The 21747-nt window shown below is 38.8% G+C and overlaps 2 long non-coding RNA genes across 2 annotated transcripts; both read right to left on the reverse strand.

The window, feature by feature from the left end:
- Positions 1-1848: 1848 nt before the first annotated feature.
- Positions 1849-3894, reverse strand: LOC120440776. Its single transcript, XR_005613503.1, has 2 exons — positions 3800-3894; positions 1849-2036 (listed from the first exon to the last, which is right to left on the reverse strand). It is a non-coding gene; the product is annotated as an uncharacterized LOC120440776 (long non-coding RNA).
- An 11254-nt stretch (positions 3895-15148) lies between these two features.
- LOC120440775 lies at positions 15149-17004 on the reverse strand. Its single transcript, XR_005613502.1, has 3 exons — positions 16557-17004; positions 16416-16470; positions 15149-16169 (listed from the first exon to the last, which is right to left on the reverse strand). It is a non-coding gene; the product is annotated as an uncharacterized LOC120440775 (long non-coding RNA).
- Between the last annotated feature and the right edge of the window lie 4743 nt (positions 17005-21747).

The following is a 21747-nucleotide window of genomic DNA, read 5'->3' on the forward strand; positions in this document are numbered from 1 at the left end:
CCCCCATTCTGATACTTGGTTTGACCTTCAGCAGGTCATCATGAACATGTCTGCATGCTTAAATACTTCAATTTGCTGACGTCTGATTGGTTCACTAGATATTTGTGTTTAACGAGCAGGTGAACAGGTGTACCTGGCAAAGTGTGTGTAACCCTCAGTGTTACTGACATGTTCCACACTGACACACAAAAATACTCTGTGCCCCACACTGTTTTTATTAAGCATGTCTAATCACTGTAGACATTACATGTACCTTCTTGAAGGAGAGGTCAAAGGTCAGTTACCTTTATAGGTTCCTGCTATATGTTATGACATATACACAGCACAGTTGTAGGAATCAAAGTTTGTAGGTTCTAAGACTTTTTGTCAATTTTCCTCCCATAAATCATAAAGTTGACCTTGAAGACCACAAGTTTTAATGGATTGTTAACATGACCCCACTCTACAGCCCTACCACATTTTAACAGGAGTTATTTAAGACTTTCAAACTATCCTGTTGACAGAAAAAGATTAACGAGTAGAAGAAAAAACTCAGAAACAAACTTTAATTATTTCTGATTAGAAGCTGTACAGTCCGGACTGACTTTAACAAATGTGTTATAGGCTCACCTGGAAAATAGTGAGCTTTACAAGACTGATTTTGTTCCAAAGGCTTGCACAGACCTCAACCAATCCTAAGGCTAATTAGCACGGCTAGAATTTTAAAAACATTTGTTAAATGTTGTCATTGCTAACATATACCTGTTTTAGAGCATGGTGAGTAGCGAGAACGCTAAGTTATTGTTACCTCTAAAAAGATAAATGTGAAGATGTAATATTAGCATGAGCTATATACTAATGATTAATAACTCAAGCAAACATCTCACTGATTTGCTGCTTTCTAATATCTGTGTTTATTTATGGATATACCTACATGCCTACAAGGTTAGTATACATGCTACATAAAGGCTGACAAAGGGAGTAACTGTAAACAGGGCTGGACTGGGACAAAAAATGGGCCCGGGCATTTTGACTAGAGACCGGTCCACCAGGTAAAAAATAAAATAAAAACAAATGCTGTTGTGACACTGATGTACACTATCCTGTGGTATATATGTATGATTTTTATACATTTTACATTAGATAAAAACTTTGGTTGTAAGATTAAGATAATTCTTTGTTAAGAGCTAGACATTTTAATTGAGAATAAGAAAGGAAAATATTTCTTTGTGCCCCCCTTTCCCTGTTAATGCCCTACTTGGCCCCCTGGCATAACTTTGCTAGACCCGCCCCTGCACAGTTACCAGCTGTCAGCTACGTAAAAAAGGATCCTGGTGTTATTTGTCTCTCAGAAACAGTTCACAACTTGCCTTCAACTCTTTCATGTCACCTAAAAGGTAAACCTGTTTCTCCATCACCTGTTCAGCTCTGATGATTCAGTAAGGACATCTCATGGTTTCATCTTCATGTTTCCCTCTCACCACCTATCATGACCAGCAGCTTTTACAGCTGTGGCTCCAGCAAACATCAGCTGATACTAGAAGGTAATATTAAATAAATTCTAACAACAGCTGATCAAGATTAAACGTGCTGCTGTTGTTTAGCGCGACCACCGCTGGTTTCCTCTTTCTGGCGCAAAGTGGCCGATAAAAAACAAGAAAGAAAAGCCGATCAGCTGATCACTGATCAGTTTCATGATTGAAGTAGCAAAAGGAGAGAGAGGGGGAGAGAATGACAGAAGAAGAGGTAGCTAACAGCATAAAGACACAGAATAACTCCAGCTTTGCATCTTTTTTTCATTCTAGCTAAAGTATGGGACAGATCGCGTGTCACGGGTTGCTCTGAGGATCCACACGCAGGACTCCGGAGTTGCGATTTAACAGAAAAGGTTTTATTTACAATTTCTTCGCCAAGTGTATTTACAGGCAGTGCGAGGATTTTGCTATTTACAAGACGTGAGGGGCAGGGTTCCAGGGAAACAGGGAAATCACACACACGACCACTCCGACCTCTCTCCATACTCCACATGGGGAAACACGGGGACGGGTCCAGGGAATCTAGAGACACAGAAACACATGTTAACGTCTGGTATGTCGGCACGGGAAACATCGGCTAGACTTGTGCTAACAAGAGTCTTCCCAACAATCCAGCGTCAAACAGCAGACCTCCTCCCTCTTAAATACCAGCTGGTCTGATGAGGCCCAGGTGTTCCCAATCCAGGAAGACGTGGGCCGAGGGCGCGAACCTACCATGACTTCCGTCCCGGCAAAACAGGAGAGAGAGGGAGAGATAGAGAGAAAAAGAGAGCAAGGAGCGGGGATATGATGATCAGCGCCTTGCTGATCCCACAGGTCGTGACATCGCTTTCCTTTTCAGCCCAATACTAAACGCGGCCGGCCCGGCGGCCACCACGGGTCTCTCCTCCTCCTTCCTCCCCTTTCCCTCATCCACCTGCTGGCCTATGTGGAAGCTCCGCCATAGCCACCACCAAACGAGTTATTTTTTACACATCTGGCCAATCCACCACCTTTCATTTTTTTATACCGTTACAAAAACAACAACAAAAAAACCCATCGGCCCATAAAAACGAAAAATCACCATCGGCCAACTGGGCAAATGCCCGGTATGCCCGATGGCCAGTCCAGCTATGACTGTAAATGACCATAAATTAATTGTGAATTACATTGCGGTGAGCATCATTCATATAGTTCTATCACATGCACACGCATGTTTACAACCATAACCACGGCCCGCCGAGGGTATATAGGTGCATAGATTCCATAGATTCGTCCCTTTACACTTGCTCGTGGACTTGTTTCGACCTGCTCCAACCTCAGCCTGTGGAAAGCTAAGTTTTGCAAAACATTTTACTGAAAGCGGATTTTACTTGAAAGTGACAACAAGTACTTCATCTGTGGATCGTTTGTACTTGTTTTTGTTTTTCAAGTTTGAAGATGGCTCGCCGTGGACCCTGACTCATCGACAGCCACCTGGACTTCGCTGCAGGTACTTTTTAAAATTTCTTCGCTTATTTTAAGAGTCACTAAATGACTGTAATAATTTAACAAGTTCCAGTTTGAGTATAAAGTTTTAATGTCCTCAAAAATATGTGTATTCCAAGATTTTTCCCTGATCTTGTTTCAAAATGTGTGACATCGTTAATGAAGGAATTGTAAATGAAATAAGAGAATGAGCTGCATGGTTAGTTATAAATTTACTGTAGGATATTTATATAATAAGTTACTCATGTCCGGCTATTTACAAAATAACCTATTATCCATTACCTATTCCAACATAGTGTTTGCATAAAGGCTTACAAAGAACAAATAAAACAAATTGAATGTACACAAAATACAATAGTGTCACCTTAAAAGTACACAGAGTGAGCTGACTTGGTGGAGGTTTGGTGGTCTTCTATTAAAAATCTTCACTTAAAGATTTGAACTTAGTTAACTTAGTTGTTTTTTTTCTTGCATGAACAAGTAGAAGTGTCATTCAGTCTGACATAAATGTAGCCTAAAATGCTTTTCTCTCATTCTCTGCTCAAACTAACAGATGTAGGTCTGTTGCTTTAACACTGGGTGTCTATTACATTCCTAATTTTATTTTAAAAATTGTTTCCTCACATGGCGTCTTGACTATGTGGTTGAACGCCCTGCAGAAGAAGGCCTTCCTGAAGTCATCAGGATCCTGGATGACACTGATACCCAGCGTATCAGTGAAGGTGAGTGTGGTGAGTATATCCCTCTCTCACCCTCTTCTCATGAAGCACCAGATGCTGATGAAGGTGAACAGGAAGGTGAGTACCCCCCCTACCTACCTGTAGACGATGAAGAGGTGAGTGAACAGTCTGACGATTCATTTGACTGGAACGAGTTTGTAGAGTGGGGGGATTGGCTTAGCGATGACTCGGGGTACGACACCATGGATGAGAGAGATGATTCCCCTCTCATCCGGGAGCACCCTCCAGAGCCGTTTTGGCACGATTGGCAACATCCTATTGCTCCAGGTGCTGCCCCCATCGGCCAGGCCAACGCCCCACTCTTCCCTCGAGTTGTTGCCCCAGTTGGTGATCCGCCAGCTGCTCCTCCCTCAGCTGCTCCCTCTGCTGCTCCTTCCTCAGGAAAGAGAAGCAGAGAAGACATCTGCACCGAAGAGGTAAGTGCAAAGAGGTGCAAGGTAAGTGACCAGTTCGATGCCCCTTCAACATCCTCAGGTAGTTTTGCAGTCAGACGTTTCTGGGAGAGGCCTTTTAACCTTTCGCTTGATGACAGTGACTCTGATTAGTTTATGTTAGAACATGTTTTTAAACTTTGTAACACTTGTATTATTGTATTGTATTGTTTTTTTCTTGATATGTGACATTAATATTAATATTACATTGTGACTGAAAGGTAGTTTTGTAGTTGTTATTATTGTTATTAGATGGAGCTGACACCCCACCCAGAAGACAGCCTTACCCCGACCAACCCGATGAGAAGGATGGATGACCAAGTGAAAAACTGGAGAGTGGTGCTGTGTTCCAACTATGTAAGTTATCACCTCACATTGACAACAAACTGTCTTGAAGACGAAATTCTTCCAATAGTTGGTATAAATCATCGTCCTATGTCAGCAGCACTGTAGGTTTAGCTTTATTTATATTTTTCATGTGTATACGTTGGGTTTAAAATTGCTTTTTAACAACATACTGTGAAAATGCTGTTTTGTGTTAAAATGACACCTTTCTTGTGTTATTGCTTTGCAGGGAAGCTGAGCGTGGACAGAGCTGCACAGAGGACCAAAGATCCACTCTCAGCACTTCATACCTGACTGGCCACAGCACCACGAGGAGGGTCCTGACCCCACCTCCACAGAGGGAGTTGTGAACATGCACTTCTGTGTCGGTGGGTTTAGGAGCCTCCTCACACACACACGGATGAAGACTGTCACTGGAAGATGTCTCCATTGCATCAGCAGGACGTAACCATTTGTAAAATATTGCAGTTTGTGATGTTTTATACATGTTTTTATCGCGTCATTTAAAACTATGAGATATAAAATAAACAGCCTATAAAGCCTGTTCTAACGTTTGAGGCTAAGGTTCATTTTGAGCGCCTGCCGGCTCTTTTTTGCTTCTCATCCGTAAACTCTCTCAATACTCTTTCACGTGATTCTGACATAGGTGGTAGAAGAGAAAAAAAATATTGCCGTAAACAGTGCATTTTGCGACACCACGAAACACATGATAGTGTATAATATAATAGATGTTTTAATTTTGTCATCCGATACAGTTCATCATATCGCACAGCCCTAACAGTTATTGTGAAAAATGAATCTATGAATTTACTTTCTATAGGTTTTGGCTTTGTTATTTGAATTGTTATTTAATACCAATTTAAACCCTTTGACTGGAATATCAGGAATGATTTGACCAGCGGTCTCCTTTTGTACAAATTCAGCTAATGATTACACCCTGCGCTGTGTGTTGTTTTTACATGCTTTTATTAAAGTTTAGCATTTTTTATCATTGGAGTGACTCAGGCCCACACGCATTACGGGTGTTTTTGAAAACAGAGATTTTCTGTTTTAAAATAAAATCCGTCTGCACGTGCAGTTTTGAAAAAATATCTTTGTCCACATGTAAAGGCCAAAAACACAATCAAACGCTGTCAAGAACATGCCTAACCATGTAGAGATGTTGGCCAATCAGAAGTCTAGAAGCCTGGGAGACAAAAAGTAAGGTTTTATGCAAACCATAAGTACTTCTGTTTTGGTGTTTTTCTGGGAAGGCAGCTAATTTTGTGCGACTTTTCAAGTGTCTTCATCATTTTAAATGTTAATAACTAAAGACAGTATTTTGGCTGTTGTGTAGACTCCCAAGTTAGGAATGAACAAAATGCAAACAGCACACATAAATTTTTTAAAAAAGAAAGAAAATTAACCTAATATAAACCTTTAAACAAAATAAAAGAATACAAAATAAAATAAATAAAAATATTTGTAAAAATATGAAACCACAAAATACACAATTACTTAAAAGAAATCAATAAACACACAAACACTTTGACCAGTGCTTAAGAAATAACTCCAATAACTAAAATGCAAATGTTTAACAAAAAGCATGTTAAAAAAAACGATTTTGAGACCGTTGGCCAAATCTTTCCTAATCTTCCAGCTGACCGTTTGTGTATTTTCTTGATCTGTTTTACACATCAAGTTAAAGGAAAATTTAGCACTGTTTGGCATTTTGCTGTTTTGATGTGTCTGTCTTCCGGTGCTCGTTGTCTCGATCTCCCTTACACCCATCTGTGTGTTCTGCCTGCCAAGTTTATTTTGTATGGTCAAGTTTAGCTTTTTCCAATGTCCAGCAATAAAGCTGCATTTTTGAGTTAAAGTTTCGTCTACGTGTTTGAGTGTGCATTTTGGCTCCTTTCCTACCTGCTTGGACACAGATCATGACAGAAATATAGTAACTGGTTTAAGTAAGTCACATTCACTTTGTCTTTTAATTTCACTTTAAATTTTAATTTATTAACAATAACAACAGCAACAACATCAATAGAAAAAATATTAACAATTTGAACATTTGAAAATGAACTGATTAACAATAACAAAAACAATAACATTAAGATAAAATAAATAATAACTCAGCTCACTAAAAGAGCCGGCTCTTTCGCTCTCGAACCGCTCTTCACGTTGTTTTGTTGTTTTAATTTATTATTAACAATAATATAAAATTATGCACAAAAGGAATTACTAATGTAAAAAAAAAAAGTGGTTTTATTTATATATGTTTATATATAAATATATGCGGTGGCCCCTAGAGACAAAGCACGTACAAACTCCAAAATCACATACAAACTCCAAAACACATTTCTAGCGTTAACTGAACTTCCAAAACAGAGCTACCTAGATCACTTAAATTACACAATTGAAAGCATATGTGTATTGCTTGTGTATTTATACACAAACACTCATATATATTCAAATAATTAAAAAAAAAAGTTCATTTACCTGTTACAACCACACTACCTGGCTTGTGTAGCCACTAGGTAACAAAAGCTCAACACTGCGCCTCGCATCCTGGAGCGCTTCTGTTGACTTTTGTGCGTGTTTTGGAGTTTGTACGTGCTTTGTCTCTAGGGGCCACCGTAAATATACTTTCATTTATTCATTCCACATAAAATGTAATAAATAAATCATATTGTGGCATGCAGAGAAATCTTAACAAAGAAGCTCACAGAGAGATTGAGCTTGTTGTTCAACACCAAGCTGGTAGGGAGAGCTTTTATTAAAACACTTGCTGGTGCTACAATGTGCCTCAAGGGTCAACAACAGCACAACAGAAGTCACTAATTGTACAGCACTCTCTCTACAAAACAACAACTGTCAGTGACTCTGCACTACAGCGTAAACACAACATTCAAGATAACAGTTAAAAGTAATGTAACCATAAACAATAAAAAAAAAGAACATCTAAACAGCAGCACATGTCCCAAGGCATGATGGGAGAGAACTAGCTGCTCCCCAACACGCCACAATATAATACAAAACCAACTATTCACATTTCAACTTTTAACTATTTAAATTTTCAGCTTTTTCCTTTTAAACAAATTTAAAGTGGAACAACATAAAACACTGCAAACCACAAAACAATTAAATATAAATTAAAATATGAAAACAAAAAGAACATGCACATTCTCTGTCATATGGGCCTGCATGAATAAACTTTCTGAATCCTTTATCATCCGCAACTGAAAATAGTTGTGGATGATTACTATACCTTTCTAATGTGACGTTGTTGTCCCTCGCTCTCTTTCTTTGTCTCTCCCTCCCGCTCTGTTCCTGTGCTACTGCCAGTGTAACTACCGCCCCTCCCCACTCTTCCCAGCGCAAAGCACAAGGCTCGTATGCTGAGTGAAGCGGAAAGAAAGTGCGAGAGAGAGGGTGAGAGAAAGAAAAAAAACCCCACGGCTCGCGTCGTTCACGTCAAAGATCCGGCTCTAAGAACCATTTCGACCGACATATCACTAATAATAACAATTTGAACATTGGGGAAAAAAAGCAACAACAAAAATTATTTTTTGGGTTTAACGCTGCTGGCAGCTGTGCCCTTACTTTCCACTGCAGAGTTGCCCGTTTCTTTTTGGGCTGCAACAAGATGAAGGGCAATGTTCCCTCTAAGCTGCGCGCGTGCGCAATTGCGCACTGCTGGTACAGTCTCTCGCACAGAAAATCTGCGTTGCAAACAGGAAAAAAATCTAACCTGAATTGAAATTAAAATTAATACTTTAACAATTCTGTTCTGAGTGACTGGCTGCTCCCGTGTGGGATTAGAACGATGCCACCTTATCCCATAGTCCAGCCAATGATGCGATTGACATTCGTATATACGCAGCTAATCAACATGGTTGACAGGCTATGACAGCGTCCTTATGTGCCGACACCGGTGTTTTAGCTAGCCTCTTAATGACAACGTGTACAATCATTGGAGATGTGAGCAGGACAGACGGAACAATTGACGGAAAAAGTGTCGACTTTATACCAGTTTTTAAATTGTGTTGATAGGCCACGTAAAACCACAGTTATGTTAAAAATATATGCAAGGTTACTATCGTTGTTTATATTTACTGCGGGAAGAAACAGTAAAAACGACCTTTTATAAGGAAAACGGTCAAAAGCACACTCCGCCTGTGAGCAAAGATAAAACCAAAAACCCCACCCTTTCCTATTGGTGGATAAATGTACCATGTCGACCAATCAAAAAATTATATGGCAACAGTTGTTTAGGAAGGGGGGAAGTTTTAGGAGTGACGGCGGTGTTTTGGGATGTGAGAGATTTGCGACGTTTAGCGCAAATCTTGTGTAGTTAGTGTGTAGTGTAGTCAATAGTTTTCTTGTGTGCGTCAGAACAATGATTCGACTGCTGAATAGGGTTGCAAAATTCCCGGAATTTTCAAAGATGGAAACTTTCCATGGGAATAAACGGGAATTTATGGGAATAAACTGGGAATTTTCAAAATTGAAGGTTGGCTCTTCTTAGGGAACTTAAATATAGTTGAGCAAAGTATATTTTAGCATAATATTGACAAAAACAAACAAATGCAATTCAATTACACTTGAATATCCATGCCATTCCTTAATCACATGTACAGAGCACATGCTTGTGGAGGGGCCGTAGTTACACTCAGCAGCACAGGAACAGAACAGGAGGGAGAGACAGAGAAAGAGAGCCAGGGACAACAACTTCACATTAGAAAAGTATAGTAATCATCCACAACTATTTTCAGTTGCACATGATAAAGGATTCAGAAAGTTTATTCATGCAGGTCCATATAAAAGAGAATATGCATCTTCTTTTTGTTTTCATATTTTAATTTATATTTAATTGTGTTGTGGTTTGCAGTGTTTTGTGTTGTTGCACAAAGTAAAAAGCTGAAAATTTAAATAGCTATAAGTTGAAATGTGAATAGTTGGTTTTTGTATTACATGATTTATTTATTACATTTTATGTGGAATAAATAAAAGTATATTTACGGTGGCCCTACAGACAAAGCACGTACAAACTTCAAAACACATACGAACTCTGAAGCACGTACAAACTCCTTAACACGTAAAAACTCCAAAGCACGTACAAACTCTGAAGCATGTACAAACTCCGAAGCACGTACAAACTCTGAAGCATGTACAAACTCCGAAGCACGTACAAATTCTGAAGCATGTACAAACTCCGAAGCACATACAAACTCCAAAACACGTAAAAACTCCATAGCACGTACAAACTCTGAAGCACATACAAACTTCAAAACACATACGAACTCTGAAGCACGTACAAACTCCGAAACACGTAAAAACTCCAAAACACATAAAAACTCCGAAGCACGTACAAACTCTGAAGCATGTACAAACTCCGAAGCACATACAAACTCCAAAACACGTAAAAACTCCATAGCACGTACAAACTCTGAAGCACATACAAACTTCAAAACACATACGAACTCTGAAGCACGTACAAACTCCAAAACACGTAAAAACTCAGAAGCACATAAAAACTCAAAACACGTACAAAAGACAACAGAAGTGCTCCAGGATGCTAGGGCGCAGTGTTGAGCTTTTATTACATAGTGGCTACACAAGCCAGCAAGTACCAATGACCGGATTTGGTGTGTGGTAGTAACAGGTAAAAAACACATTATTTTTTTAAATTATTTGAATATATATAAATATGTTGTGTATAAATACACAAACCATACACACATGCTTTCAATTGTGTAATTTAAGTGATCTAGGTAGCTCTGTTTTGGAAGTTCAGTTCATGCTAGAAATGTGTTTTGGAGTTTGTACGTGTTTTGTCTCTAGGGGCCACCGCATATATTTATATATAAACATATATAAATAAACCACTTTTTTACATTAGTAATTAATTTTGTGCATAATTTTATATTAATGTTAATAATAAATTAATTTAAGCAACAAAACAACCTGAAGAGCCGGTTCGGAGCCGAAAGAGCCGGCTCTTTTCGGCTCACTAAAAAGAGCCGGAAATCCTATCACTACATTCCAGTTGTTTAGTTAGCCTTACAATTTATATCTGTTTATTATCATATTGCAATTGTATTATTACGATCTCTTGCATTGAATTAGCATTTTTACAAGCTCTTGTTTTATTTTACAGAAAAATGCCACGTGCGCTATCTGATGTGTGGAGACATTTTACACCAGCTAATGTACAAGGAAATCTGTATATATGTGTAAGTATTGTGATAAGACGTACGTGAAGAATGCCACAAAATGCAACAGCACATTGCAAAGTGCAAAAAAAAATTCCTCAAGGCCCAACACATGCAGCAGCCAGGAGTTCCACTCAAGGGAAAATGAATCTGTTTCAGCTGTATCAGAGTCAGATACCCACTCATCAGCTCCTGGTCCCTCTGGCATCAGAGGATTCTTTGATTTTATGGATGACACTAGCCAGAAAAACGCAGATGAGTGTTTTGCTCGTGCAATCTATGCAACTGGCTCACCCCTGATGCTGACATCCAATGTGTACTGGAAGAGATTTTTGAATGTTCTCCGACCAGCATACATTCCCCCAACCAGACATGCATTGTCTACTCATCTACTGGATGAAGAGTTCAGTCGAGTTCAAGCAAAGGTGAAACAGACCATTGACCACGCTGACTGTATTTCAGTCATCTCTGATGGATGGTCCAATATCAGGGGACAAGGAATTATTAACTACATAATCACCACTCCTCAGCCTGTGTTCTACAAGAGTGTAGACACAAAGGAAAACAGACACACAGGCCAATATATTGCAGATGAGGTCAAAGTGATCATCAATGACCTTGGACCAGATAAGGTTTTTGCACTGGTCACTGACAACGCAGCCAACATGAAGGTTGCCTGGGCAGATGTGGAGGAGACCTACCCTCATATAACTGCTATTGGCTGTGCTGCCCATACACTAAATCTTCTCCTAAAAGACATAATGGCACTAAAAACAATGGACACTCTGAATAAGAGAGCGAAGCAAGTTCTGAAATATGTTAAAGGCAAACAAGTAACTTCCGCTACATTTCTGTCAAAGCAAAAGGAAAAGAACAAGAGTACTACACTGAAGCTTCCCAGCATAACGCGATGGGGTGGTGTTGTTATCATGTTTGACAGCCTTCTGGAAGGAAAGAAGTCTCTGCAAGAGATGGCCATATCCCAGTCTGTAGGCATCGACAGTGACATCAAGAAGGTCATCTTGGATGATGTGCTCTGGGAAAGAGTATCTAGCAGTCAGAAAATCCTCAAACCTATTGCAGCAGCAATAGCGAAGATAGCGGGCGATGGCGCCATCTTGTCAGATGTCCAGTGCCTTTTTGCAGAACTCAAAGAAGAAATCCAGACAATTCTGCCCACTTCCCTACTACTGAAAGCAGAGGAAACGGCTGTGGTCAAGTCATTGGAACAGCGGAGGGAGTTCTGCATGAAGCCAGTGCATGCAGCAGCATACATGCTGGACCCCAAATATTATGACAAGGGCATACTTTCTGGGGAAGAGATCAACAGTGCCTATGCGGTCATTACAGCCATGTCTGACCACCTGGGTCTTGATAAAGGCAAAGTTCTAGGCAGTTTGGCAAAGTATCGAACAAAGCAAGGCCTTTGGAAAGGGGATGGAATATGGCAGTCATGCCAGCACATATCTGTAGCCACCTGGTGGAAGGGACTATGTGAATCTGAGGCCCTTGCACCTGTAGCCTCCATCCTCCTCCAAATCCCACCATCATCAGCCGCCTCCGAGCGCAACTGGTCACTGTTTGCGAACACCTACACAAAGGTTCGCAACAGACTCACAAATGTGAGAGTGGAAAAGCTGGTCGGCATTCGGGCAAACCTACGGCTCTTTGAGCCTGACACAAAGCCATCCTCAACAAGGCTGGAAAGTGACACTGAAGAGGAAGACTCAGAGTTGGATGCTGAGGAAGTGGACATGTTGTTGGATGATGATGAGGTCCAGGAAGAGTCTATTGACTGAGCAAAAATGAGAAAAGAGGATTGCTTGAAGGAAGATTTGCATGTTTAATGGGACGTTTTGAAGGATAAGTTTAACCTTTTGAATGGGACTTTGTGGAGATTTTTGGACAGGGGGCATTTTCGAATGAGCGGGGTTAGGGGAAGGTAATATTGAAATCAACATTTCTGTTTTTATTCATCCATGAAGCAAGTTATTGAAACGTGTTCTATTCTACTGTACTTACAAATAAATCTGTTGAAATATCTGTTGAAAACATTTTGCATGGAGGTTTTCTTATGATTTCTGTTTATATTTATGCTTGGAAATAATATATTCCCAGTTAGTTCTCCTAAATTCCCATTAATTTCCATAATTCCCATTATTTCCATGGAAAGTTTCCAATATGGAATATTTCCAAAATTCCCAAGCTTAACTTACCATGGAAATTTACCGAAACTTTTCGAAATTTACCGGAAATTTTCCGCCCTTTGCAACCCTACTGCTGAATGTTACAGGTGTTACAGGAGTGATACATCTCCTGTTATCAGGCCTGCAGGTATCAGGCTTGTGATGTTCTCCTTTATCTCATTGTGGACAGAAATTATTTTTTGGAGTGGCACAAATAATTTGTGTGGCATCAAATTTGATGCAGAACAGCTGATTGTTCTGTAAATAGTTTGAAATGTTTATTTAAAATAAAATGGCTGTATTTTTGGGTAAAGAGCTGCAAAAAAACCTTGTTGTTTGCGTAACTCAGTTACTTTTTTGAAGAAGTAACTATATAATTAATTGCCCAACATTGGTAATTATATACTGTATTTTGCAGACAGAGAGTTACAGGACTCTCTCCCAGACCACAAACTCATACTCATAATACAAGTCAGGGCTTTATATAAAAAAAAAAAAAAAATAGAAAGTTGTGTTTTCAAAATTGGAGTTCAAGTTATTTTTTACTTCCAATAGTGTTAACATACTACACAGGTCATGAACAAGATTTTTTTTTTTTTAATTTTCATTGTAAGTGGGCTAAAGCAGTTAATTAAAAGTAGTCTAACATAAATGCTATAATTTGATTATTTTAATAAACCATGTAACTTGGATGGATTAGATGCTGGCGTGACCACAGTGTACACGTCTGATGTTGCTCACAGTGGTCCAAGGGACTGCTCAGGGAGTTTGTGTGTTCGCTCAGACACATGAAAAATTAGACGGAACATTGACGAGGGGTAAACTGTTTAACCACTAAAGCTGATCAGTTTCAGATGTTCTGAGGCTACGTCCACACGTCCACGGGTATTTTTGAAAACGTAGATTTTCCGTTTTCATTTTAAAAAATAATCCCGTCCACACGTAAACGAAAAATGAAGGAAATCACTGCTAGGAACATGCCAAAGCAACAGGTGGCGATATATTCCTAACCGTGTATAAATGTTGGCCAATCAGAAGTCTAGAAGCCTCGGTGGGAAATAGTAAACAAAGATGGGGCATAGAAGCAGAACAGAGTCCTATGTGTGGAGGGACAGTAACTGTGTGTGTATATGTAAGCATTTAAACACTGCAGAGAGTACAATTAACAGTAACAGTATTTTGTCTAAGTCCCCGAAAATATCCACCCTGGCAGGCGTTTTTAAAAATCTCCGTTTTCAGTGACCGAAAATGCCATTTACGTGTGGACGAAAGGTGGAAACGCATAGAAAAATCTGCGTTTTCAAAAATACCCGGGTACGTGTGGACGTAGCCTGAGTCTCCAACTGTGATTTACATTTTTCTTTTTTTTAAGTTTATTTAAAAGGGACAGTACAGTTAAACATAGTTCCATTACTGAGCCTTTAAGTAGCATGGTGAACTACGAGCTCATAGCGATTATTAATTCTCCAACTTTGCCCCTTGTTGTGTTTTTACAGGCACAATGCACAAACAACATTTACAACTTTCAATTACATAAAACCATCGTAAACTATGAATACAAAACTCCAAGAAAATACACGAGACAGACAGAGAGAGAGAAATTAAAGTGATTAATAATTACAATGACTACAGCTCTGATTTACCTTTAACTAACCTTTGACTTTTAAAAACACCTGGAGACACATTTCTATCCAAATTTTGACAAAAGCTGAGAACATCAACAAACATGAGTGTGTCATCATTTGATTATATATGCATATCAGTATGACAGTAGCTGTATAATAAACTGTATGGGCATAATGAATGCTAGCTCTGGTTGTATGCCTCTATACTTGACCTTAAAAGTTTGTTCCTTGCCCTTGAGTTCAGCTAAGCATTTGATGGGCACAACACTTTTATCATGTTCGACCTCGACAGATTTTTGCAATGCTGTCCGCTTGCTTTTCTGAGTGTTACATGGTCTGATCTTGTGGGGAAGTTGGTGGGAAGCCCACTCTTGAGAAAATTGGTGTCATACAAGTCTGCGCTAACACAAATGACCAAAACATCTACTTTCATAGAGGCGCTCACACTTCCTACTGACCAGTAAATCAAGTGCATTTGATTAGTAGAACCTGGTTGTCAGTATTAATTAACAGGAAAGTTAGTTCACCATTACTTCTTCCATAGTTTTTGCGCAGGACTCTGCAGTCCTGCATCATACGACAGTCCTTCATTTGATTGTATGTATGATGCAGTTAATTTATTTTCATTTAATAATCTTTTTGTGCCTGCAGGTAACTGAGAGAGTGTCGACCCTGATGGCACCAAATGCCCGAATCCTAGTCCTAGATCAGCCCCAAAGAGGACAGGACTAAAATTCCCTCTTGGTTCTTTAAAAATCAAATACACTGTGGAGATTATAGACATTGTCTATAGACATTATAGACATTGAACTGTACAACAGAAACAGCTCTTTTTATTTTGCTTTTATTTTGGTTTGTTTTGCTGCCAGTGTTTTGCTGTGATTGACCCCCTATGAGCAAGCGCTTTCACAACTTTTAAAGTCTTGTTAAATCTGTTTTAACAAATCTTGAGGAGTCCTGATTTTTATAATCACTTAGCTAAGATACTGTGGGACTTCCAGATGCAGATGGAAAAACTGGTAATGGCTAACCCACCAAATATAGCAGTGGTGGACAAGCAGAGGAAGAAGTGAGAGATACAGCCATACCAAGTGATAGCAACATCACTCGAGAAGCTCGAAAAGGATGAAGAGTCAGGATTCTTAATTGGTCACATGCATAGTCATACGAGTACCGTATTTTTCGGACTATAAGGCGCACTTAAAATTCTTTAATTTTCTGAAAAATCGACAGTGCGCCTTATAAATCAGTGCGCCTTATGTATGATTTCTGGTTGTGCTTACTCACCTCGAACCGATTTTATGTGGTGCATGGCACTCAAAAAAATGTCTTAGTTCGACTTTGGTGAGCTACGAAGCCGCACCGCTTGATGGATTGTCAGAGCATTGCGGCTACAGTAGTCAGGAGCCTTGTGAAGTTAGCAGGAAGTTAGCTCGCTAGTTTACACCTAAACATGATATACCACGCTCTGAGAGATTTCTGAAAAAATTAAAATGTACGTCTCTGCTATCACTTCCAAAATAATTTAAGACAGAAAGCTGCATCAAAACAGCAGTGCAATGCAAAACACCATTACACTGAAAATCTGGGTGCTACTACTGGATAGGTACTTAAAATTTGTTTTTCTGCTCTTGTGTTATTGGCAACAGCCCATCTGCCAGCTGTTCCTGAAAAAAAAAATGTAAAAAAAAAACAAAACATAAGTACTTCCAACAAACACTGCTGCCCAGGTCAACAAAACTGATGGTGTAATAACTTCATGACTCATCCCACACATACCCGCACCTCCCACCGGAGATTCCTCCGGTCCACCTCCCCCCGGTGGTGGGTGCTGTTTACATAATTTTTGGTATTCATGATATCTGCAGACATGAGAAAAACCCCTTTGGTCGGGCTTGCAATCTGCTTCTTACTTGGCTACTGGGTCAGCCTTCTTTACGGGGCAGGGGATCGTCATGGGCTTGATAACTGAAATGAAAGACATTTGAGAGATTCTCTAAAGTTTGCAGAAAGAAAAATCTTTATATTGGTATTGTGGTTTATTGCCGACTTACATGACGACCCTTTGAGCCTTCTGGTCTGCTTCCCCCACAAAGAAAGAAAAACAGAAGAAAAAAAAGATATTACTTCTTCAACAGTTATTAACAGAAGAAAATGTGAAGGCTAATTTCAATAAACTACCAAGGTCAAATCAGTTTTATTATTATCATATAGCTATAGCTATAATATAGCACCAAATCACAACAACAGACCCCTTTAAGGCAAAGACACTTAGAGAGACTCTGTCACTTACAGTTCTAGGCCCTGGAGCTGCTGCTCCTGCAAACACAAATGACTTACTCTGAGCTACTTTAAAAGAGACATATTTTACTTATTTCCAACTCCACATTTGTATTCTTAGCAACTTTGAAGAGAGTAGCAAAGTCTGTATTAATACATGTATAAATATTAAACTTTCCCTGCTAATATTGGCAGAAAAAGAAAATGAAAATGAAAGCAGAATCAGCCCACGTTCTTGAGCTTGCAAGCAGGATTTTTCATATCAAATCAGAATTCAATTTACAATTAATGTGAGGTTGGAATTTTATACCTGCATTAGAAATGGAAATTTTATATCAAGAAATCTAACACTTTGAAAAAATGTTTTCATACAACATGTATTGACAACTCAGGTGTAAATTATTATTCAAAGCTGTATGTTTCATGGCTAAATGCCCAAAAACATGCAGCTCATTTCTGAGCCTTTTATCAAAGAGCAAAAAAGTTTTTTTTAAAATTCGAGTTCAGTTATAGTGAAGCTTAAAAAAAATCCTCATTTGACTAATTTTACACAGTAAAATTATCTTTGTCAACACAAAAGTAAAGATTATTACTTATTTTTTAGAACAATAAACCTTAAAGCAGATGATCAGAAGACATTGCAGAATTTTTGCAATAGTTTTTGTTACCTTTGTTTTTTGCTGCTCCCCTGAGGGAAAAAAAAAGGAAATCATTAGAGTTGAAGACCTTCTCCATGTGGCACATCTGGAACAAATAGCTCTCCACAGTAAGTTTACTTGTTCCAGAAGTGCCAGAAATTCCCTGTTATTGTTCACCAATGAAGAAATGATATAAAAAGACAAGAATATGTCAATCATAAAAATAATAACTTAATTTGTATATTGACCAGCAATATAATATGGAGATCAGTGTCAGCTATGATAAAAAAACACAGATTTTATTTCACATGTATTTAAAATCTTGGGCAAAACTGTTGATAAAAAATATCAGATCTGATCCACACTTCAGACAGTAAAGCAAGTAGGCCCATACACCCAAAGACTCTTCCACTGGTAAGCCATTAGGGGTTAGCAACCAAAAAAAAACCCTAAACAAAAACCCTAAACAAACTTGTTTTCTTGGCAAAAAAATGTATCTGAAATAGGGCTGCCACGATTAGTCGACTAGTCACGATTACGTCGACTATCAAAATCGTCGACTACTGATTTAATAGTCGACGCGTCGTTTGAGGCTTTGTAAGATTACAAAAGACGCAGGAATAAGTAGTAGGATTTAAGAGTGTAATAACGGACTGAAACAGAAGATGGCAGCACTGCATGCACAAGGATGCCAGCTGCCGTTAAACCCCGAAGAACAAGAAGTAGCTCTGTCCCAGAATTCATAGCGCGGCCCTGCTCAGTTTCCGACAATGGCGGCAGCTAGTTAGTTTTAATATTACTCTTATTATTATTCTTTTGGCGCACAAAATAAACGTTTAACATATTTTCAGGCAAGAATGTAACTGTGTAAACCTCAAATATCTGCTCAGTTTATCAAGACACCACATATTTTCAAAAGTGCTCCGATGTTTTCGGAGACGTCTGTTACCCACCAGCTCGATAGCTAGCTGGGGTTGACGGCTCACTAGAACCGGTGAGAACACCGGACTCCCGGCAAATCGTTTTCAAACCCTCCGCCGTCTTTCGCTACTCAGGTTAAACATATATGAGTCACTTAGATAACTTAAAAATGTTATTGTTTGGCTTTTTTTAGTATTTTATTTGTTCCTGAGTAAATCGGTTTGGCTGAGATTATAGTTTTTACAGAGCTGAATAAACGTCAAGCAGACAACTGATTATCAGAAGTGTGAGATGCTCGAGAATATACTCCGGTGTCTCGTTATATTTTAGATAGCAAGGAGTTTATTAAACTTCACCGAATCAACCTGCAAATTTCATTAAAATGTAATACACTATCATCTTGTCTTTATTTTTAGTTAGCACATACCTTAAACACTTCAAGCTGTATTCTAATGATAGTTATATAAGAGCAGATGCATGCTGGTGCAATAAGCTGTACGTTTTACGTCCAATGGATGCATGATCTGATTAGTCGACTAATCGCAAAAATAATAGGTGACTAGTCGACTTTTAAAATAATTGTATGTGGCAGCCCTAATCTGAAAAGCCATTTCCAAATAAAATGATAATCAATCATTCTTACTAAAATTGAGAAGTACTTGCAGCCTGACTAACCAAATAGAATATGTGAAGCAGGTTTACTTTGTTTTGGTTGAAATTCTATAAATGTATGAAATCCTACTCTTTACATGCTTTTTTTTATTAATACAAAGAAAATCCAGAAGGAATAAATGAGCACACAATTCATAAAACTACCTTTTCTCCATGTTTCCTCTGTCCTCGGTCAAAACGATCCAACATGAAAAAGGAAAAAGAAAAAAAATCAGTATCGCACAGAAGTAAACTCAAGACAAAATCAGATATGTAGAATGCAAGATTTCATATAAATGAAATGTTCTTTTCTTATAAACCAAATTTAAAGTGTAGGACAATGAGCCACCTTTTTGGTATGATTACTAGCTCAAATGCAGTTGGAGCTCTCACTCTAGCATCATAGCTCTCACATCACCACATTATGTTTTTATTTTGGTCCAATTTAAATAATCTCTCTTGCCTTTCTGTTCTTTCTAATTTTAATTTTTGTTTCTGAAAGTAGGAGAGGAGAAATCACAGATATCATAAATTTGGATATCTGCTGATACCGATATGAATCCGATATAGTGTGTTTTTTAATCAATAAAACTGTTTTTTAATATATTGCTGCATTTTGTATAAGTTCATACTCAAGTTTAAATAAACAACAACACTAAAGCTATTCTGTTATACCTGTATGTAAAAAATACACTGCGCCCAAAATATTTCATAGTTCAGCAATACTGATCAATCTAATAAACTTAAACCTACTCCATCCTCCCTATTCTGGTATTTTAAAGAGTACTTAGCAGAAATATTAAGCAACCTAATTAATAGGGTTGCAAACTCCCAGCAAAAAAAAAAAAAAAAATAGGGAACCACCCCCCACCCGCCACCTCATGATGCTTAATCGATGTAATCAACTTTAATTTGATGCAGGGTGAAAAAAATGCTCAGAAATAAATTATTTTTCAAGAATAATTAAATAGATTCAACATCTTTCTTCAACAGAATTGCAGAATTCACAGATGGTACTTTCCCACAGGAAAAAGTACTAGCTTACTAGGGTATATTAGACTTAGCAGTTACTATATACAGTAATGGACTTCTATACATTTTACATCAGATTAAAACTTTGGGTTTAAGGTTCAGATAATTATTTATTTAAAGCTAGATATTTTAAATGAGAATAAGAAAGAAAAGTATGTCTTTGTGCCCCCTTTTCCCTGTTAATACCCTATCGGCCCCCCTGGCCAAACTTTGCTAGATCCGCCCCTGCACAGTTACCAGCCGTCAGCTACGTAGAAAAGGATCCTGGTCTAGAAAGTAATATTAAATAAATTCTAACAACAGCTTATCAAGGTTAAACGTGCTGCTGTTGTTCAGCCGCTGGTTTCCTCTTTCTGGTGCAAAGTGGGCCAAAAACAAAGAAGAGAGACGGACTCGCGACAGAAAAGCCGATCAGCTGATCATTGATCAGTTTCATGATTGAAGTAGCAGCAGGAGAGGGGAGAGAAGAGGCAGTCGCTCCATATATCGGTTGTTAAGCTTAACATGGGAACGCTTTACAAACATTCAGAGATGAACTTACACACTTGCTTTACTTCTCTCTGGGATAACTTCCTCAGAGATGAAATGCTGGTTTGGTAGCGAGGCTACAAATTAGGGCTGCACAATTAATCGTTAGAAAATCGCGATCTCAATTCATACTTATGTGCGATCTCATTTCCAAATGACAACGATTTAAAAAAAAAAGAAAAAAAAAAGATGACGATTGTACCGCATTTTGATCCGGGACATAATCTGCATGAAAACAAGCGCTCACTCTTCCTGCTCAACAAATGACAAGGGCGGAGCCTTATACCACGTAATACCGAAGCCAGCTGGCAGGGAAAAAACAACGGAGAGCACGTGAGAGATGACGAAGCTGTAAAGGCCAAGAAAGTGACAGGAGAAAATCCGTCCCGGTCAACCACATCAATAACGGGAACTTTATACAGCGCTTCCCCATAACCGTCGAACTCCCGCAGGCACAAAGAAATTACGGAGGCTATCACTTATCACCTGGCTAAAGATATGGCTCCCATCAACACTGTGCAAAACGAGGGATTTAGGAAAATGATCAACACCCTAGACAAACGCTACACAGTGCCATCCCGCAACTATTTTTCAAATGTTGCACTACCTGCTCTATACACGCAGTATCGAGCAACGGTGGAGACGGAATTACAAGCAGTACAACATTTTGCGGCAACGACAAAATGTGAGACATTTATTGTTTTTATGTTCATTTATTGTTTTTATGTTCAGTCTCAACTGTTACGAAGTTGATGTGCAGTTAACAAGTGCAATAAATATTTATACTGGAAAAGAAAATTGTGAGAGAATCGTGATCTCAATTCTAAGCAAAAAAATCGTGATTCTCATTTTATGCAAAATCGTGCAGCCCTACTACAAATACACACAGCCGCTCTATCACGTGATGCATACTGCTCCGACGTGCTACGGTTATGAGCAAAGTTACGCCGTGTCGCACGTTTTGTGAGGTGCTTTTTTGATATTTAATGGATCGGATTACATTTTTTATTTCTCGCCGATATCCGATCCAGTAATTTAGGTCAGTATCGGATCGGTCCATCTCTAGTCCAAATAGACCCTGTGCACGAGAAAATGCTGGACCCTGGACCCCAGAGGGTTAATTGGCCATTTTTAGCTACTTTTGAATTTCCCTCCACATTTTACCCTCAAAAACTATTTACTTTGCCTTGTTTGG

This window comes from Oreochromis aureus, linkage group 6 (genome assembly GCF_013358895.1).
Source record: "Oreochromis aureus strain Israel breed Guangdong linkage group 6, ZZ_aureus, whole genome shotgun sequence".
Taxonomy (NCBI): domain Eukaryota; kingdom Metazoa; phylum Chordata; class Actinopteri; order Cichliformes; family Cichlidae; genus Oreochromis; species Oreochromis aureus.